This window comes from Furipterus horrens, unplaced genomic scaffold, assembly GCF_987537825.1.
Source record: "Furipterus horrens unplaced genomic scaffold, mFurHor1.1.pri manual_scaffold_12, whole genome shotgun sequence".
NCBI lineage: Eukaryota > Metazoa > Chordata > Mammalia > Chiroptera > Furipteridae > Furipterus > Furipterus horrens.
Genome location: NW_028327182.1, coordinates 30,508,496 through 30,531,434, shown reverse-complemented (window position 1 = coordinate 30,531,434; position 22,939 = coordinate 30,508,496). Strand labels below are relative to the sequence as shown.

General features: G+C 33.2%; 1 pseudogene; it reads right to left on the bottom strand.

The window, feature by feature from the left end:
- Nucleotides 1–2,834: 2,834 nt before the first annotated feature.
- LOC149995992 (nuclear transcription factor Y subunit alpha-like) overlaps nt 2,835–22,939 on the bottom strand; it is a 39,133-nt pseudogene continuing 19,028 nt past the window's right edge.

The following is a 22,939-nucleotide window of genomic DNA, read 5'->3' as shown; positions in this document are numbered from 1 at the left end:
CAAATAATTTTGGCCAGTACTTGCACAATCCATCTCTGTAAGACATTATGGGTCCCTTGGAGTGGATGAGGAAACTACTCAGACACTCTCCATCTGGGGAAGGAAGGGACGGGGTTTTCTCTGAGGAAAGTCTCCCTCATTTCTTTATTATCTAGGGTTTTTATCTACTTTCCACATGCAGAAATGCATAAGGAAAACATGTAGCCCTTCCCCAAATAGCAGGGAGTGAAAGAGAAATGCAGTTCAATACAGGGTTGAAATGTCCAAGTATTTTACACAAGATCAAAAACATTTCCTCTTACTTAATTTTTCAGTTTTTCACATTCTACTGACAAGGATTTGAGGCTTTACAGAGAAAAACCTAGAAGGTTCCCTTTTCCTTAAAAGTCACTTTATATTTCTATTCTATCTTTAAAATCTCCAGGAGGGTGGGATTCCGAGCAAGCATGAAAGATAAGAAACCTGCTGGTTAAGTCCCAAGTTCCTGTTTTTGGGCGGGTCTCCACACAGTGGTCCTCAAGGTCTTTCAAACCATGCCTGCCTGTCTCCCGCACATCTCCCTTTTAGATATTCACAAAATTTAGTACTTGAGGATCTGATAAGTTCTGCAGTTAATAAATCTGTTTAAGTTTTCAACATATTTACCAAAATGACTACAGGACTCCTCTCTGCCACAAGTTAACAATTTTTTAAAAGTTATGTTCACTATTTTTTTATTTCCAATCTTTATTTCTCTCAGTTCTTTTCCTTTTTCTTCAATTCTTTTTTCATTGTTGGTCAAATACAGTTGTCCCAATTTTTCCCCCTTTGCTCTCTACTGCCCTGCTTCCCCCAACTCTGCCCCCTGCTCCCACAGTCAATCCCCACCCTGTTGTCCATGTCCATGGGTCATTTATACTAGTTCTTTTATTTTTTTAAAGTATATTTTATTGATTATATTGGTACAATAGTTTCAATTTTTCCCCCTTGCTTTCCTCCGTTTAGCACCCCCCTTCCCCAGCAATCCAACCCCCAAGTCCAGTTCTTTGACTAAACCCTGCCCCTTCTTTTCCCCCTTTTCCCCTCACTCCTCCCTTCTGATCACTGTCAGTCTGTTCCTTGTTTTCTGGTTTTATTTTGCTCATTTGTTTTGTTCATTATGTTCCATTTACAGATGAGATCATATGGTATTTGTCTTTTACCACCTGGCTTATTTCACTTAGCATAATATTTTCCAATTCCATCCATGCTGTCACTAAAAGTAGGAGTTCTTTCTTTCTCCAGTGTAGTATTTCATTGTGTAACTGTATCAGCTTTGTGATGCACTCATTTACTGATAGGCACTTGGGCTGTTTCCAGCACTTGGTTATTGTAAATAACACTGCTATGAGCATAGGGGTGCATAGGTTCTTTTGAATTGTTTCAGGATTCTTAGGGCATAATCACAGTGGTGAAATTGCTGGATATAAAGGCAGTTCTATTTTTAGTTATTTGAGGAAATTCCATACTGTTTTCCACAGTGGCCGACCAACAGTGCAGTAGGGTTCCCTTTTCTCCACTTCTTCGCCAGCACTTGTTGCTTGTTGATTTATTAATGATGGCCTTTCTGACATGTGTGAGGTGGTATCTCATTGTGGTTTTAATTTACATCTTTCTCATGGCTAGCAATGTTGAGCATCATTTCATATGCCTATAGGCCCTCTGTATGTCTTTCTTGGAGAAGCATCTGTTCAGGTCCTTTACCCATTTTTTAATTGGGTTGCTTGTCTTCCTAGTGTTGAGTCATGATTTCTTCATATATTTTAGAGATCAAACCCTTGTCCCAGGTATCATTCGCAAATATATTTTCCCATATGATTGATTCCTTTTTCATTTTGCTGATCTTTTCTCTAGCTAAGCAGAAATTTTTAGTTTTATGTAGTTCCATTTTTTTATTCTTTCCTTTATTTCCTTTGCCCTAGGAGATATATAGGCAAAAATATTGCTGCATGGGGTATGTGAAATTGTCCTGCCTGTATTTTCTCTCCATATCCTAGGGATAGCAGAAGAAGAGGAACAATTTTTAAAATACTCTAAATTGCTGTTTCTCAAAGCACTCTTTAAGAATTATTATTATATATATGTGTGTGTGTGTGTGTATTTATATATATATATAATCTCTTTAAATCTCAGAGAATTTATTGTTTCCTAGTCACAGGTTTGAACTTCTTTCCTGGTTACGATCTCTGAATATAAAATATCCATTCAATTAGTTAGGATGAGCTACCCAAACAGAGAGATGGATAATGGTGTTTAATCAAATTCCTGTGGGAAGGATTGGGCTATGGTTTCCTTGATTGCAGTTTAAATTGAGAAGTTTGCTCTTTCTTGCTGAGTTAAATCGCTGGCATCACAGGTGCTTGTGTGGTACTGCTGGGCTGGTTTGGGTACCCTTGATTCATCCTAATCTATGAAATGTCAATGTTATACACAGTCAGAAATAGGTCTGGACTGAAAGGGTCAGAAAAAGGCTTACAATTTCAATTTGCCAGACATTGCTACAATTGCAAACTGAACCTCTTATAAAAATCTAGAAGTCTCTGCCATGTACAAAAGGGAAGAATGTTATTGTGAGTATCTCTTCAAAAGAGTGCATTAATTTCCTGGAACAGAGTACATCCTTGATCATCTCCATCTCATGGACTAGCGTACAACACTCCCAATGATACCCATCATTGCTTTTCTTTAATCTGGTGTGACTCCTGCATTTGGAAATTATTCCTTTAAAGAGAAAAATTGCCAGTTTCACTATATTTCTTTGCTATGGCATGATCATACAGATACTTCCTCTTTCTTTTGGAATTTCTTTTCTGCGTCTAGTTTGTCTCAGACTTGCTACTTTTATAAACACATTGGTACTGTTTGGCATTCACATAAGGCAACTCTTCTTCAAGCATTTCTGTCCCAGTTAGAGGGATGCTTTGGCGGGTGGCACAGGGCCAGCTCCAGGTATTGTCATGACCATCTCTCCTGAGCTGATTACATTCGCAGGTAGAGTTACAATGACAGGCCCTTTCCGCTCTGCTGGCTGTGTGGCTGTTGGCTGCTATCTGAACAGTCTGTGCCCCTGCCATACTGGCTGCTGGCAAGGTGGCCATGCCTTGCTAGAGTGATGCTCTCTGTGTCAACTGGCTGATAGAATATAGACAGTCCTTCAACAGTCTGTGCTACTTGCTTCCCCTGGACACAGATCTTCTGCTGTGCTTGTGTGTGGTTGGCAGTGACAACCGTCTGTGGTTGCTGGGTCTGCTGAGCCTGATTCTGTTGGCCTTGCACCTGCAAAGTCTTCTCTCCTTTTCCCACCCAGATCTGAATCCATCTCTATGGGTCCAACTATATCTGCTAAAAATTCTGTGTCCCAGATACAGATACTTGCCTGATAATTTGACCTCAACCGTGAGGGACAGTTTGTACAATAGGTTGGCTAGTCAATGAGATAGACCAGCGATTAACATCGACTTGTACCACTAATTCCCTGGACGTGCTGTCAAATTTAATGGTTGCTGTTTACTGCATTCTGCTTCATGGTCCAACCAAGTTAGAATCCCATTCACAGAGAGCTTTACCCTGGAGATCCTAAAATACTCTGAAGTGGTCTACACGGTGCAAAGGAATTTGTGGCAGAAAGACTAACCCTGGGCCTAAGGTCTGAATACCTGGACCTAAGGGGTGGGAGAAAGTGATACAGGTCCACGTGGCATTAGCATTCTGCAAGGGTCAAGAACCCCAATATGACTGCTCCCATGGGAAATCCTTGTGTGAGACTGGCCTCTGAAGTCCTTGGACTGGGGTGCCTAGAGACACATGCAGGCTCTGGGCCAGGGCCACCGGCTGGTCTGCTCAGCTGGCTAGTCACAGCTCAACTCTAACTATTTATTTTTTATTCAACATATATTCATGGACATGCACAGTGGACTTTATTACTTTCTGATGGAGATACAGGGATATTTAGGCAAGAATTATCCATAAAATCCATCTATAATGTAGTAAAAATGAGAAAACTGACAAGACAAACAGGAAGATAAAAGAGACAGAAAGAAAGTTACAGGGATGTCAACAGAGTACAACCCTGTCAAAGATCAGAGACTAGAGCACAGAAAGAAGAATATTTGAGAAAGATCTTTAATGTGAAAAGGATTTTGAAGAGAAAAATGGGGAATTTATGGAAAACAGACAGGGAGTCTTTCAAAAAAGTGGAGAACAGTACAATATGACTATAGTATAAAATACATATAAAGGAATTCAAATCTTTAAATTTTGTTACTGCATTTTCCCTCAAATCTTTTCTTCCTTCTGAGCTCTCTGTATGCTGTATTTGTCAGTATAGACTTATCATTGCAACCTTCTAAGTCAGCATTTCCCAGGTATCTGATCTTGAACTTCTTACTTTGCACATTCATTCTCAGAGCTAAAATCACAGCCTGATGAAAAACATAAAGGCTTATGAGTCGATCCAAAACCACTCTTCTAAACTCCAGGCCATTTCACCAAATGCCTCCTAGGTATTTCCCGAAGAATGCCCCATAATAATTCTAAAAGCATTATGTCCATCACTCCTCACAGACCCATGTTGCCCTGAGTTCCCTAACTTAATCTATAGCAATAAAATGCTTGAGAAAACAATAAGGAGGAATCCCTAGGCAACAATAATAATCATATGATGTCACATCTCTAGACAATTTAGGATATCCCTCAGAAGTTTTCCACACAGAAGAAATGAGAGAGAGTGACAGTAATCGATCCTAAAGATGGTTATACTGGCAAAGACGTTTTCCTGAGAGGTGCCTCTACAGAGAGATGGGGGAAAAGAGGGAAATAAATTTTCATCTTTAAAGGGAGGCATGCAGGACTAGCTACATAATTTGTAGTGCCAAGTGAAAAATGAAAAGTTGGGCTTCTGCTTCAAAAATTATTAAGAATTTCAAGTCAACCCCAGTAGAGAATTAAACCAAGAATGGGACCCTTGCAAGTGGAAGCCCTGGTGATTGCTCAGCCCACACCCCAGAAGACATCCCCAAGCCTGCCAGAATCGATTGAATTACACAGTATTTAGGGCTCACATTAAGGGACAATAAGGTTATATTAAAAAGAGAAAAGCATTGATACAGACATTTTTAGTAAAATTAAAATTATGTGGAGTGTCTTATATTTCTTGAGGATTTTAGTTAGCTAATGAGTGAAAATATTAGATAATGTGAGGTTTTAGTTGGAACTTTACATAATTTACATTTTAATTATTTGGTTCTTTGCTGTTTCTCATAACCCATGGCTTTATTTTAATAAATGCAATAATACCAACTTTTAAAAAGAGTGAGAGAGAAAGGTAAGCTCTAAATGACAAAAAAAAAAAAAAAGAAAGAAAGTGACAAAGAGACTGGAACAGACTGACAATGACTAGAAAGGGAGAAAGAAGGGGAAGGATCTAGTCAAGGAATAGGTATAAATGACCCATGCACTTGGACAACAGGGTGGGGATTGACTGTGGGAGCAGGGGTGGGTGGATGGGGCAGGGGAGAGCAATGAAAGAAATTGAACAACAATAAAAAAAAAAATGTCTGTACCCTGTGCATTCTCTATTCAGCTCTACCATGGAATTACCACAGGAATGTTATGAAATATTTTTAAATCATCACACCAGTTAAGGACTTGTGCTTTTACTTTATCGACTCACAACCATTCTGCATTTCTAACATTTTATACCAATATTTTGACATTTATTAATGTATTTTATGATCAAATAACGCTCACTGTGTTCATCAGTATTTGTCTCAACCTGCATGTGTTTACTTCAAAGAAAAATATTAATGTGGTTCTTATGAAGGCTTGTTTTCAATTTTGAAGTTTTATCTGCAACCTCCTTCATGATAACCTCAGGAAAAAAAGCATATTATTTCTATTCATATTTCATTCTGCTATTATTTAATTCCTTCCATTATCCCTTAGTGGTAAAAAGTCTTCTATTATTGATCATGCTATCTTCCAAGAAATATTGAAAGACTCTTCTGTTATTTTATTCACTTTCAGTGTAACACAGCTTCATATCATCAACTGTGCTTTTTGCAGTTAATGCATTTCAGTTTTACTTTGTTATTTATTCTTTTCAGTATATGCAACATTTTCCCAAATTTAAGTAAATTAAACATCGAAGCAGAATGCATATCTAGGAAGACATATATGAAAGAACTCTGTATCTGGGATGCCTTTGTGCATCATTGTTGAGATATATGCTCCCCTCTGGTCTGGTTTTGATCCCTCATCACTGGAACCTGTCAATCATTCTAAACTGTATGTGGGTTTTATAATGTGAGGATATTTCCCAGAGACAAAGCAACTGAAAGTCTTGGGTAGACAGAAAAACAAACAAATAAACAAATTCAACAAAAGACATGTCAGAACATGCCATTCTGTATATTATTAATATTTGGATGTTTTGATACTCTGACATAGAGAAAAGGAGAAAAATTCTATTACTAAAATGTTTATGGTAAAATGGTTTTTAAGTGCATCATGTTTTAAAAAATAAATACCTTGATTAATATCAGATGCCTGAGATCTGATACTATGAATTTTATATAGTGAGTAGGTTTTTATGTTTTTAATAAATGGTACATGTACATCTTTTGATACATAATTTTAATGACATATACAGCATATGAGTGTTTCTGTAATTTTACCTATTTTGCCTTGTCTGCTATTCTGGTCATGTGCTACTTTCCTTTCCAATGTTGTTATACCCAGTGTTTCTTTTGTTTTATTTCATAATAATGAATGAGGAAACCTAATTAGAAAACAAGTTTTTAAAATTTAAAAAGAACACAAATTAGAACATATCTCTATGAAGTTTTATTTTCCAAAAATTAATTGTTAAGTTACCAGTGTCTATTATCATATTGCACATTCCAAAATGAGAGTTAAGTATTTAGTTCTAAGTTATGCGTACACTACTCTGGTTATAGTTTCCAATATCTTATCAGTTCACCACATGAGTTCCAAATTATATTTATCCTGAGGCATGTGAAAATAAACCTGTAGGATTTTGTAGTAAGTATTTAAGCAAAATCCGACTTATGAAATATATAAGTATTCGGATGAATTCATTATTATTGTGTTATTCATTTTGTTGTTTTTACTTTGTGAGAGTGCAATGACCTCTGACGTCTCATTTATTTAATGTTCTCTGAATAACAACTTCTGAAAAAGTATCCAGGTCAGGCATGTAATGTGTCAATCACATTTCTCTGCATAATCAGATTTTTACCACAGGAGCTGGTATCCTAAGTTCCAGTTTGTCCTCCTCCCATATATTTGATGTGTGTGTCTGTATATGATGCTCTTTGAGAGCATTTGTGTTAGATATGATATAGGCATCTCAGTAAAGAACAGCCTTAACTTGCAATCAATTCAAGAATACAATATCAAAAGATAATTCATTGGAAACTGGGGAGAGACTTACATTTCTGTTTTCTTGCTATGATCTTTCACATTGCTATTACATTTTAATTACCAAAATAAAAACAAAGAAAAGAGAATGGTGATCCTACCCAGAGATGCAGGTGCATGTTTAGTAAGGGGGATATAAATAGTAAGAGAAAGATACAACTGTAAGGGTTACAACAAATTATAACTACTTCATAAGCATGATCAACATTTAATACATTTAATATTGGTGGAACTTATTTTCTAGGTGTGATATTAAGTGATATTTACTAGGGGCTGTATTAATTAAATTCAAAAGCAACGGGATCATAGAGAATCCTCCAAGCTGAGGCAATACGTGTTAGAAATAAACTTACCATTTGTTTATAATATCTTGAAATTCAAATTACTGCATTCTTCTGGAGCTGGATTTTGAACTCAAGGGAACAAGGCTGTAGGGATAAGCATTAAAAGGAACTGGAATGAAGGTCAGGCCCATTGCAAAAAAATGTTTTTAATTCTAAATGCACGTTAATACCAGATCCAATACTGCTCATAATGTTGAAGAGATAGAGGTGAATTTTAGGGGGAAAAAATGGTTATATTTGTCGGTATTGTCCTTTTTAGTGCTGATATCCACTAATTCCGTGAGGTTCAGCCCCTGATAATTGGTATTCTTTGCTGTGAATTATTAACAACAACATAGACTTTTATAAGATGACACAAATAATTTTGACTAATAGATGTATTTATATAATTTTATGCATTGAAAATAGAAAATACACTTGGTATTAGTAAAAATAAACCACAGGCTAGAGAAAAAAAAATCTTATATTCAAAAGAAACATCTTGAGAACATGTTCTCTTACCATAATGGGATAAAATTTTAAATTAATGAAAGGTGTCATAAAATCCTCACATGTGAAAACTAACAACACACAAAGCAAATGCTGCTTTAAAGAAATAATAAGGAAATTTGAAAAATATTTAGTACATAATTCCTATGTAATTCTCATATGCTAAAATATGTGAGCTAAAACTGAAGTAGTGCTTGTAAGAAAATGTGTTGCGTGAAATGCAATTCAAATAAAAAATGTGTCTACTATACAGCTATAAGAATGGTAAAAGTTAAAGAGACAGTCAATGACAAGTATTGATGAGAATGAAAAAATGTATCTATTACTGGTGGCAAAGTAAATTGGTACCATGACTTTGAACTATTTTATGATTTGGTGGTATCTTTAAAAGTTGAACACCTAAATATCTTTTGACTTGACATATACATTCCTAAGTATAAGCTTAATGGAAATATTTAGAACATATATTAACCATAAGACGTGTACTAGAATATTCACGACAACAGTATTTTAATTGATTCAAAACTTGAAACTACCCAGATGCCCAACCCTATTACAATGAAATTTAAATTGTAACACATCCACATACTGTAATGCTTCTCAGTAATAAGAATGACTAATCTGAACTATACGCAATATGAATAAATTGCACAAGCATTGTGTTGAGTGAAAGACACAAGACATAAAAAACATAAACTAGCTATTTGGAAGAAATATGGTAGAATCCCATATAGCATGTCACTTTGGAAGACAATGGAAACTGAAGGGGAATATGAAAGGGTTATTGTTAGATTATGATTTTTGATCTAGGGTGCTAGTTTCACAATGCAGTCAGGTGGTTAAAATTGCATGAGCTATACTCTTAGGTTCTCTCTTCAGTATTTAGAATTCAATAAAGAGTTTTGAAATAGAGATGAATAAATGTTGAATATATTATATAAACTCATTTCAAAAATTTAAAAAGAACAAGGAAGCAAATCCAGCATATAAAGAATGAAGAAAGTTGGTTTATGAAAAAAAAGCAAAACAACAACAACAAAAAAAACAATGAGTGAGAGGAAATTACAAAGCCTGATTCAGGCTTGAAGATATGTAAGAAAAATGATCTGGATTCTATAAAATTAGTAACACTTAAATTTCTTATGAAATTCTCAACAGCTAGTTCAAATTAAAATGCAACTTATGGTCATAGATACATACGACTGCATTTTCCTTCTTTTAAACAGAAGAACAAAACAGATAACTCCTAGATAAAAGGAATCTATATATTGACTCATGCTTTTTCTGTTTTAACTGGTAGTAAGGGACAGAAGTTGAGGGAAAATAAATATAAAAGCATTATTTTTATCTTTCCACATTCTGCTTCTTACTGTGTTAATGGATTTACTTTTGTTTCCCTTGTGGTAGGCATGGCTATGTCCTACTTATCAGTCAACTAATTGTTGTGTCCTTAACTACTACTTAAAAATTCTTGGTGATGTGTACAGATACTTCCTCATTAATCTGGTGAAGCATGTTTTTAATTCTACATTTAAAAAAATAGGGCCAATTTAATTGGCAGGTGGTAATAATTTTAGCACAACTCACTTTACCACAAACCCTAATACAAAAGTTAAAAATAATAGAACTGCATGTGATTCAACTCTGAGCCTGTTGGTACATAGACATGTTTTACCACCCACATACATTATGAATTACATACCTTGCCCCTATTTGAGAGTTCAACTGCCTTTTCTTATTAATCATCATTTAGTAACTCACTGATCAGAACATTTCTTGGGAATCTTTAGCCATAGGTGGAAGGAGTCACTATATCAGGAAAGTGGAGCATATGATCTGTTAACAACAATCTCAAGCTCTGGGCCTGTATGACCAGCAAACTCTTTTCACATGACAATAATTGGCCATGTGTGGCCACAATTTTGAAATTTTCCAATTAATTACTCTATTTTTGCAGGAACTGTGCAATAAGTATAACATTTGTATTATTATTTCCTCCTATCCACCACTAGGCCATATTCCTTGCATCTTATACTGCTTGAGATATCAAGATAAAGGTCTAATCTCAATTGCATAGTTCCAGGGCATTTAAAATTCTTATCCCTTAACTTTTAATTCAGTCCTTATTAAAAAAAAAGACATTTAACTTTTCCTACTTTAAATGTGCATTCCAAAACATGAGTAATATTATCATTCATTACTCCCTCTAATATTAGCTTGATATTACCACAACAACCACTACCACATACACATACAAACACACAGGCTTCCCATACCTTCTGCTATCACATCTTACTGGTGAGATTTGAATATGGGAAGATATGCCTGAACCATCATAAAGTAGAGAAAATTTTGAAAATTTGTCAAATATGTGTATTTTATTGCATGTACATTATCACCTCAAATGCCTCAGTGAGACAAAATTTTGTAGATTCCATGATAGTGGTCTCTGGAAACAAAAAAAACGTATTTATTCAAGTTTCTTACGATTTCTTGTCAAACACTTTACTCTAGTGATGCTATTATGGAATAGGAGAGATGCCCATTTTCTGTTTGTTAAAATTGAAGTGCTCTTAAGTTTACTGTTGATTAGAGATTGTAGATGCCCTGGGACAATCTTAGAATGGAAAAAATGTCATTTTACCTGACAGATTGATCTGCACTAATAACATAGAATCTACCAAATTTACTTTCTACACTCTATAAAGATTTTCTTTGTAGGGTTCTATCCAGTATTCTCAATTCTTTATTACCCAGCATCATTGCAACAGTGAGAATCTTTATTTTAGGTAGTCCCATGTGGAAGTTTTAGGATCAGTGAACTTCTATTAGTGGGATAAGGGAAATACACTTACCAAAACAATTACTTTATTTCATTCTCTTATTATATAGCAACAACTACCATAGTCAAAGTTCTTTCTAATGTTAATGAAAATGACTAGTTTTATTTAATCCACTCTAGTTCCACCGTGAGGTGCTACTTACCATCTGCAAATAAAGAAAGCTGTTTTAAAATAACAAATAAAATATGTATGGAGGATATTGCTCTTTTAAGTCTTGAAGATTCACTTAACCTAGGATGAAGTAATTAAACTTGTTAACAATAGAGATAGGCTGTTCAAATCAAGGGACTTTGCTATTAGACCTTTCACTTTATTCTGGACCTTGACTCTCTGCCCAATGCATGAAATAGCACCATCCTGAAATTTCATTTGTTTAGTCCCTGATCTACTATCACAATTTCTCTAGTTTAGGAGGCACCAGAAAAGCTGTTCACCCCACTTCAATGACTTCACTAATTTTTCTATTTTCCTTAATAATTCTCTGTGTCCTAAGGTAGTACCCCCACCACATACTGACACCAACTCCAGCACACTTGCATGTTCTGTAGAGTATGGAATGACTTAATAGTTGGGCATGATCTTCAAGTTCATCTATTACCAGCCAGGTAAGCTCTGCTACATGGTTAGCTACAGTGTCTGTGGCCAAGGAATAGATTAAAATGTGCCATTATAAGAAGTGACCTAAATACTCCTTTTTCCTTTCCTACAGCTATCATATGGTCTTACTGCATTTGAGCAGTTTGAAAAGCCCCTTCCCAAATCCGGTGTTCCGCTCATAACTAAGTATATAATGCAGTTATAAAGTACGTGATCTATGTTAGGCACAGAAGACCCAGGTAGAAGCAATCAAGCCACAGGGCACCCACTCAGGTGTTCCTAATTAGTGCAGATGAAGTGTCATAGTCTCCTAAATCCATACCAGTTGTAAGCCATCTGTTAGCATCCGTTAGGAAAGTGGTAGGTAATGTAATCAACTATTTTTACAAAGAACCACAAGCAAAGGAATAGGTGGAGGAAGAAGGCAGAATGCTGGGATTTGTGATTATGGTTATTATTCCCTATTGCATTGCTTCTTTGGTGGGTTCTACCATTCTGGCTTGCAGTAAGAAACAAGAATGGTAATTCATGCAGCAGTCTTCCTCAGTTGCTAGTTGTCTATACCCATTTATAAAAGCCTAGCACAATGTGTTCTATTAGTTTTAGTAAAAGAATAACTTCACTTAGTTAAACATTGTTGGTAACCAAATTATATTAGTAAAATGTAGTTTAATTGGGCTGATTGAAACTATGCCTGTGGAAATAAGGTCAGGCAGCTACTAGTATTATAAAGTTGACATCTGAAATTTGTATCATATTATTAACCAAGGTTACCCCAATAAACTTAGAAAAAGAAATGCCGAAAAACCCAAAGCAAAAAAATAAAAATTCAAGACTCATTCAAACATGAAGTTTTTATTGCACCCTCTTTAGTTCCAACAAAATCATCTAATATTTGAACTATTCAATATCTGTTCCACATACTTACTCTGCTTCTATTTCCTCTGCTACTGTGTAAAAATGTAAAAACCACATGCTTTATTCTTTCTTATCCTCAAATTTTTGTGTCCTGGTAAAGAAGTCATTCTGTATGCTGAATGCGATGTAATAAATTTTTGCATATATGCATATACCTATGTAGGTTAAAAAGGAATAAAATTACCCTTATGTAGAAATACATTAAGCTCATCAATTAATGAGAAAATGTATACTAGTAGGAGAGCAAATGAATACAATTTTTGTTGATTTGTGCTAATGTTGATCATTCTTGTAAACTAGTGACCTACCCACTGTATTGGTAAATAAAGCAACTTTTAGTGAAGCAAGTGTGAGAACAGTTGAATTTGTGTGAAGCTTGTTATAATTTTTCAGCTCATGTTTTACTCATTAATATTTATGCCAAACACTTGAAACTTTGCATTTTTATATCACTTCTATTCATTATTTTCTACATGCCAATTATGAAGCATTCTCTCTTATATACATTCATTGACATCAGAGCTAGAAAGGTTGCAAATGATACAGCTAAGCAGGCTCACTCTGGCAAGAAATAGGATGTTATAATGGATCCAAATTTATTCTGGAAATTTGTTATAAACCACTAGATCAAAAACACCATGAGGTTGAGGAAATGGTCTGTGAAATAAATAGGGCCTGTGTTAAAGGGAAAAAGAACTGATAAGGGATTTTACTTATGTAGTACATAAAAGAAAAGTCTAAAAATATAAGGTTCAGAACTATATAATGTTGTTTCATAGTCAAGCATATTACTTCTCTCACCTATATTTCCCTCAAATTAAGACAAAATTCTATATAATCTCAAACTATGCATGTATTTTTAGATTATCTGTTTAGTTTTTCATTACTAAAAGTTGTGACTTTTATTTATATGATGCAGGTACTCTAAATATTATATTAATTTGTTCAATAATAAAAAACAGAATGATGTTTATGATTATACATTCATAAAATTAATTTGTCATATTCACAGAGATTTTCAATGAATATAAATCAGATTAAAGATAATTTTCTTCCTGAAAATTTTCTATACCATATTACTTAAGAAATTAATCAAGTCTTACCAGAGGTTGTAAATTTCAAATCATTCTTTAAAATTATTTAATTACAATTACTTCCAAAGTTGTCTCTTATAAAACTCTCACCTCCCTGAGAACAAATCCCTGTGAGTTTATCTAAGCCTATCTGATAAAATGGGATTTAGAGGCAAATTTAAGAAACAAATTGTTGCTGACAATGCTGTCTTTTTGGTTTGGAATACCTCATATCCAAATTCATAAAAAAAATTAAAAAAAATCATCCTGTGAGCTCTTTGTGGTATAAAATCTTTTACCATAGTGTTGACAACTCTTATACCTCAAGACCTACAACAAATTCCAAAACTTCTAAATATGTATTTCAGATTTGTTTGAAGGTAGTTATGAGCAAGACTTATATGAACCAGGAATCTCAATCTCAAATCCTGATTTCCTAACTAAACACACACACACATATATGTAAATCAAACATACTTATGCTATTTTCCTTTCACATGTGTTAAAAAACTTTTTAAATTAACCATAAGGACCTACATTTTTCTTTTGAATGTTATACACAAAAATTACAAAAATATGAACGATTACAGAAAGTCACTTATAACCTCCAATCACTTTTAATTGGTTATGTTGCTGGGTATACGTAAGTGAATAAAAAAATGCTTCTTTTTCTTGGGTATAGATTTAATACTCAGAGTAGAGTAACAAACAATTTGAATGTCGTTTTTACACTTTAAAAGTCACGGAGTTGTAAGGATATTAAATTGGCAACAAAAACAAAACAAACAAGCAAACAAAAAAAAAAGAGAAAACATTCATGATATAGAATATAATTGTATATAATTAAGCATACAAAATTGCATCAGAGAATAGGAGCATTTATCTAAATTCTTTATTGTACATACCCAAAGTAATTTTCATTTGATGTATAAAAATATTTGAGGCAATATTTTATTTCTGAAAAATAAGGTCTTTATTTTTTGCATTTTACTTATGCATCATTAAAATATTTATAAACATATGACCACATCCCCCCAAAGCAACCACATTTTATGTATTATTAAATTATTTACAGTCATATGAAGAGAATGCATTTATTTACTATTATTTTTCCAGTTTTTCTGCAAAAGTTGAATTTGACTTCTTAATAAGACTATTATAGACAATTAATTATGTATTTGTTAAATAATTAGAGACCTCATTACTGTAGAATTAAATCATTTCTTTTTCTTCTTAAGAAGTTTATAAGTGCGGTATTTTTTAATACCTATTTTTTAACTGAAAAATGTTTGGTTTATTGAAGTCGACTAAATATTCTGTCAATAATTACAATACTAAATGATAATGTCTAATTTTAAATGCATATCTTTTCTCTTATTCCATTTTTTATATTTATTGTATTTTTTTCCATTGCCATTTAGTCCCATATACCCCTCCCCCCAGCCATCACCACACTGTTGTTCATGTCCATGAGTCCTTTTGCCTTTTTGCTCAATCCCTCCACCCCCTAACCTCCCTCCCACATAGCTGTCATCCTACTCTCCATCTATGAGTCTGTTCCCTTTTTCCTTGTTTGTTCAATTTTTTCATTAAATCATATGGTATCTGTCTTCCTCTGACTGGCTTATTTCACTTAGCATAATGTTCTCTAGTTTCATCCATACTGTCGCAAAGGGTAAAATTTTCTTCATTTTTATGGCCGAGTAGTATTCCATTCCATTTCTATGCCCCCTGCATTGCCTTTTGTAAGAAAATATATTTAAAGCACCTACCTAAGTTTTGCCAATAAAAGTTATTATTTTAATATTTTTACATATTTACTATGCAATACATTATTCTTAGAACAAAAATAAGTAACAAATATATTGTTTATTTTAATGAAGAAGTCACATACATAACACTCAAGTTAGAAAGGAAGCTTGAACTTCTTATTATCCCATGACCACACAGCAGAAATCACTATTCTGGATCTTATGTAGACCATCTTTTAATTTTTTCACACACTCACATAAACATACACACAAAACATACACCATCATATATACATGAGTGACAACTACAGGAATTCCCAAACTAAAAAAAATGCTGCTTAGTTTCAGCTGATTTCATAAAATAGCTCTCATGCTATATATTCTCTTAAGGATTTACTTCTTCAACTGAGAATTATATTGCTAGGACTGACCCATTTCTTTTGAATGTTATTTAATCTCCAATTATATAAATGTAGCAACCATCGAAGTAATAATCAGAGGTTTTTCTTAAATATTATGTCATTTTTTAGACATAATTTACATATAAAAACAGTCATCATTTTAGTTTGCATCTCTCCAAGTTTTAAAATGCGCTCACAGGTGTGTGGCCACCACTACAATCAAGATATAAAACAGTTCAGTCACTCCAAAACTTCTCCCAAACCCCCAGCCTCTGGCAACATCCTTGTTTTCCATTTCTATAGTTTTTCATTCTCGACAATGTGGTATCAATGGAGTTATATTATATGTAGACCTTGGAGTCTGTATATTTTCAAATAGCATAATGTATTTCTAATTCACTCATAGTTTTCTGTGTTTTAATAAGTTTATTTTCTTTAAAATGCAAAGGTTAGCAAAGTAGTTGTACAGTTGTTCATATGAAAAAATATATGATGCAAGAATAAATAATAGCATAAGAAAAAGCTGTTTTTGCATACTCACAAGTGTAAGTCTACTTTTGCAAAATGCTGTATATACATTTGGTTTGTTTACTGTCTTAAATATAAACATTAAATCTTGTTTATTGGCTCACCAGTTTAATGACGTTTGGATTGTTGACAGTTTTAAATTATTACAAGTATATTTCTTATTAACATTTATTGTCAGGTTTTCTGTAAGCATGCTTTTATTTCATTGGATAAATATCTAAATATATAGAAGTGGGATTCCTGGAACATTAGGTAAAATGCAAGTGTGATTGTATAAGCAACTGCCAAACTGTTTTCCAAAATGCTTATACCATTTTTCTCTGCTACCATCTATGTAACAGTGTTAGTGTTCTGCATCTGAGCTAACAGTTGATATTGTTGAGCTTGTTTTCCCTCTTAATATTTGTTTTATTTTCTCATATGAGTAGATGTGAATTGACAAATTATTGTTTTTAATTTGCATTTCTCTTTTTGACTAATGAAATTGAGAATCTTTTGTTGCATTTCTATTTTCTACTTCATACCTGATGCATAAATGTCACTAAAAACATTTTTAAAAAATTATTCTAACAATGATTTTTAGAAATGCATTCTGAATTTTCCCTATTATAAAAAAGTATAATTCTCTTTTACAGTTTTTTACTAAAATGAATACCAAAAGAGAGCCAGTAGTCAACTGCATGGAGGTTATAATACCAAATCTCTCCCTATGAATTATCCTAATAATAGTCTACCATATATGATTAAACAATTTCAAGTTGAATGTTAATATTTATGAAATAAATTATTTGTCCATAGATCAGAATAAAATACTCCAAATAATCAAAAAATGGAAAATAATTCTGCAAATGTATCTGAAACTTACCAAATTTTCTCAAAATCAACAGATCACGCCTGATGAACTGTACCAATATTGGGAGCATCTGTAAATATGAAATCTGTTTGTTTGAGTCATGTTGCTATGGGAATTTCAGTATTTAGCATTAATCACTATTTTGCAATCTTAATTAAATCTGACAATTTCAAGTAACTCATGCTCTGGAACATAACATAATGCCCTATAGACTAATCGCATTAGGATAATAGTTACATGCTTCAAGTTCCGCTAGTATAAGTTTGACCTACATTTAACCAAGCAATCTAATCAGTAAAAGAAACTTAATCAGTAAGTGTAATCAGCAAAGAACTAGGACTATGATTCCAGGCACTAGGCTCTTTTTACCAAAAAAATAAAGTAGTATTTCTAAGCTGCTATAGTTCTAAAAATATTTTCATTGCCTTTTTTATCTAATATCTGGCCTATCCTCTAGAGAGCTCCACATCCATTAGATTGGATTCTGCTTTATTCATACGTTCAAGCAAACACTTTGTCTTTGCATTAACATCACATATACAGAATCTGCCTGATAAATTTGGAAAAAAATTATAATTGTAGAAATAAAGTAGTATTTAAATAGGTTCTTTTTCTTGAAATGCATGCCTCCTCAACCACAATTCATTGCATAAATTAATTGATGTAATTGAATCATGAAAGAACAGTTTTGCTTCATTTCTCCTCCATTTAATTCAGTTGTAGTAAAAAAAAGAAAAGCACTCTTGATAATAAATGATGAATGCTTTGAGAATATATAAATAGATTAGCATTTAACAATGTAGAAAACTGACAGTTTTTAAATAAAAGAACACCAGAATTTCAGTCTCTGTATTGATAGGAAAATCATGTGTGAGTAATCATGCTTAAATTCAAAGATTAGCCATATTATCATAAATACAAGATTATTACCTCTTTTCCATATTTATCAGGGACACGGAAATTTATATGCAGCCACACTCCCCTTAACTTGTAAGACAATGAATTCTAGATAGTGAATCGGCTCAATGTAGAAAAGAAAAAATAGATAATAGAGTGATATATGTGGCAATCTCACAACCAGAACAGCTTTCCTTAGAATTATATCACTTTATGTTGTCAATTGTTTAATTCATTTTGCCTCCTTATCTTCTAAGGGCAGGTCCTACATTATAAACTTCCAATTTAAAAGTGGGCTTTTATTATCTACTGCCGTTTGAAACATGACAGATACAATAACTCGCAGATTATTTATTGAAATCAGAGATCATATCTATTGGCTCCAAAATATACGTAAATGGAGGAAAGTTGTTGAAAGCCGATAAGCAGCAGAAATAAAGGTAATACATGGCTTCCCTAGTTTCTGTAAACTGACAATGAAGTACACTTGTGGGTATCAGTATATGACAATATCCTTTCTGCCAACTATATATTTAAATCATAAATCTCTGGCACATTTTGAAAAAAGTGTCTATTATTTAATATTTAGTATGGAGCTATGTCAACACACACAACGTTTATGGGATAATAAAACCACATTAAGAATGATATACAAGTTCATGTCTCAATAGAATCTTATGATAGATTATTATTTTTCTCATTTTTCAATTATGTAATTGCAGTTGCTTACCTGCTTTCATATAATAATGACAAATCTAGGAGTTGTTTCCAGGTACATTTGATTACAAGACTCTGAGTCTTGTGCACTGTGCTGCAATGTCATTTTAGCTTATCTTCAAATATAGTAATGAAAGAGAAAACAAATTTTAAACTCAAGCATGGGGTTGAATGGTATAGAGGTTAATATTAAAATTCTGAAGCCACAGTGCCTGGGTATATTAGGGTTCTCTGGAAAAACAGAACCAACAGATAATATAGTAAATGTATAGATTTATTATAAGAAATTGGCTCACATGATGGTGAAGTCTGAGAGGTGCCACAATATCCCATGTACAAGCTTACCCAGGAAAGCCAGTTCTGTATTTTCAGTCTGAGTCCAAAGTCACAAAAACCAGGAATATAATCAATGGTGTAACTCTCAATCAAAGGGCAGGAGAAGACTAGTCTTTCAGTTAAAGCGGTCAGTTATGAAGAGTTAATTTTCCCTTCCTTCACCCTTTTGTTCTATTCAGGCCTTCAAAAGATTGGATGATTCCCACTCACATTGGGAAGCATGACCTTCACTCACTCTACAGATTCAAATGCTAAACTCTTGGCGGGAAAATAAAAGCACATTCACAGATACATGCAGAAATAATGTTTAACTGAATATTGGGCACCCAGTGGTTCAGTCAAGTTGACCCATAAAATTAACAATCATACCACATTAAAATCTTGCTTCTCAAGTTAGGCAGATGACAACCATGAGATAAGGAGAGGTTTTTAATCTTTTTGCACTTACTTTCTTCATATGTAAAAACTGGGGGAAAGTAATGTATACACCATTGTGGAGATGAGTGAAGACATTACAAAAACTACTTTACTAGAGAGACTTCCTGCATTACCGTGTAAAAGGCACTGTTGACACAATCCTCAGCTGAACTGGTAAAAATTAGTTATTTACACAAATTAAAAGCCCTGGGAATTATCCTGAGTAGATGCAGCAAATTAAGAAATGTTTATTCAGAAAATCAGCTGCAATTTGATAAGAAGAGTCAGTGCTATTTGAACCTCCTCACTCTTCCCACTAACTGAGAGAAAAACACCACAATATACTTGGGCATCCAAAAAAAATAAGGATCTCTCCTCCAGCTACCACTCAAAGGACTATCTCCCTAAGAGATATAGAATGTCAGCAGTTGTCACACTAGCAACACCCACCTGTTGATGAGACTCTATCTGTGAATAATAAGGAATATTGTGGAAATAAATGAACTAGATATTGGGAAAGCAGTAGAGATGGATAACAGTGTGGGGACTGAGTGTGGGAGTTGGAGGCAGGCTGGGTGGAAAGGAGCAAAGAGTAAAAAAAATGGGACAACTGTTATAGCATAAACAATAAAATGTAAAAATAAAAACACTTTGAAAAACATTTTAAAAGCTGTTTTTTTAATCAACAAAATTGACAAACCTTAAATTAATTATTCAAGAAAAAAAGAGAGAAAACAAATTACTGGAAAGAAAAATGAAAGAAAGTTTATTACTACTGATCATACACACAAAAAATGATATAAAGTAATAATATGAATATATAATCCAAAAATTAGGTGACATAGATAAAAGACACATTCCTAAAAAAACACAAACCATTGAAATTAACTCAAAAATAAATAGTCTTAATAAACCTATAACTATTATTAAGTAATTTAATTAGTAATCAGAAACAACCCACATATGAAAGCCCAGGTTCACTATCATCACTACTGAATTCTACCAAACATTTAAAAAATAATATAGTTTCTTTATAAACTCTTCAACAAATTATAATAGTAGGGATCATTCCCCAAGTCTTTGCTTGAGGCCACTATCATTCTGATACCAAAACCCAATAAAGATATCACAAGAAAAAAGAAACTTGTATGAATATGAATGCAAACACATTCAATAAAATACTAGCAAATGCAACCTATCAATATATAAATAATTATAAAGGATGAGATTTATTCCAAGAATACAAGTTTGCTCAACATACAAAAAAAGTCATTTAAGTTACTGTATCAATAAGACAAAAATAAAAACCACATGACCTCAATTGATGCAGATGAAGCATATGACAGAATTTAATGCAATTTCACATAAAAACACTCAGCAAACTAGGAATAAAAGAAAACTTCCTCAACTCCACAAAGAATATCTGCAAAAGACCTATAACTAATATCATATTAATGATGTAAAAGAAGATGTTTTCCTCCTAATATTAGGGATAAACCAAGGATGTCTGCTCACATCATTTCTAATCAGCATTTTACTGGAAGTTTTAGTTAGGGAAATAAATCAAGATAAATATATATACACACATGTAAGTTGGAAAAGAAAAAGCAAAGCTATCTTTACTTGTAGATAACATGATCTTGTATGTAAAAATTCCTAAGGAATCTATTAAAATCTAGTAGAACTAATCAAGAAGTTCAATAAGATAGTAGAAAACATTTTTTAAAATTTATTACTAAATAGTGCAATGAATGAGCTAAAAATTAAGAGAACAATTCCATTTACAATAGCATCAAAAATAAAATATTTAGAAATATAAGTGCAAAACTTACTCTTTGAACATTACAAAACACCGTTGAAAGAAATTATATATCTAAATTCTGGAATACATCTATGATCACTTATCAGAAAAGTTAATGTTGTTAAGATGACTGTACTTAGTAAACTGATGGACAGATACAAACTCTATCAGCATTCCAGCTGACTTATTTTTTTAATTAATTTTTAATTTTTTATTATATTTTTTCAATTATCATTTATTTCCAATACTGCCCTCTCTCCCAAAATCACCTCACTGTTGTCCATGTCCATGAGTGCTTTTCCCTTTTCTTTTTTGATCAATACCCCCAATCCCCACTAGCTGTTATTCTGCTCTATCTATGAGCCTATCTCTATTTTGGTTGTTAGTTCAGTCTGTTCATTAGATTCCCCATATGCGTGAAATCACTTGGTATTTGCCTTTCTCTGACTGGCTAATTTCACTTAGCATAATGTTCTCCATGTCCATTCACACTGTCTCAAAGGGCAAAATTTTCTTTTTACAGCCAAGTAGTATACCATGGCGTAAATGTCCCATAATTGTTTTATCCACTCATCTACTGATGGACACTTGGGCTACTTCCCTATCTTGGCAATTGTAAATAACACTGCAATGAACATTGGGGTGCTTATGTTTTTTGAATTAGGGTTTTAAGTTCCTTTGGATACATTCCCAGATTTGGGATTGCTAGATAAAAAGACAGCTTCATTTTTAATTTATTGAGGTATTTTCATACTGCTTTCCACAGTTGGTAGGAATGCAGATTGGTGCCACCAGCTGACTTCTTTACAGAAACTTAAAATATAATTCTAATTGCATATGAAATTTTAAGCAACCAAGAATTACCGCCCATCCCCCCAAAAAAACTTGAATAAGAAGAACAAATTAAGAGGACTCAGCTTGCTGATTTCAAAACTTACTACAAAACAAAAATAATAAAGAGAGTATGGTACTGGCACAAGCATAGATATATAAATCAACAGAATAAAATTGACAGTTCAAAAATAGACCATGTATCTGCAGTCAGCTGATTTCTTATGAGGGTGCCAAGACTGTTAGCTGGGGAAAGAATGGTTTTTATGTTTGTTTGTTTTTCCTTTTTAACAAATGATGTGTGAGCAAATAAATAGCCACATGCAAAATAAAAAATAAAAAGAAGTTGAATTCTTATCTCACACCATATGTAAAAACAACACAAATGGATCACAGACTTCAATTTGAAATACGAAATTGTAAACATCAGGAAACAAATAGGGGTAAATATATATGATTTCTACTTTTCCAATTGGTTCTTAGATATGACATCAAAAGTATAAGCAACAAATAAAATATGGACAATTTTTAAAAAGTTGAGTTTCAAATTTCATAATTAAGGAAGTTAAGTAACCCAAAGAATGGGAGAATATATATTTAAATCATATATTTCATAAAGGTTTCATATAAAGAACATTTACGACTTATTGATAAAGACTAACAACCCAATTAAAAAATGGCCAAA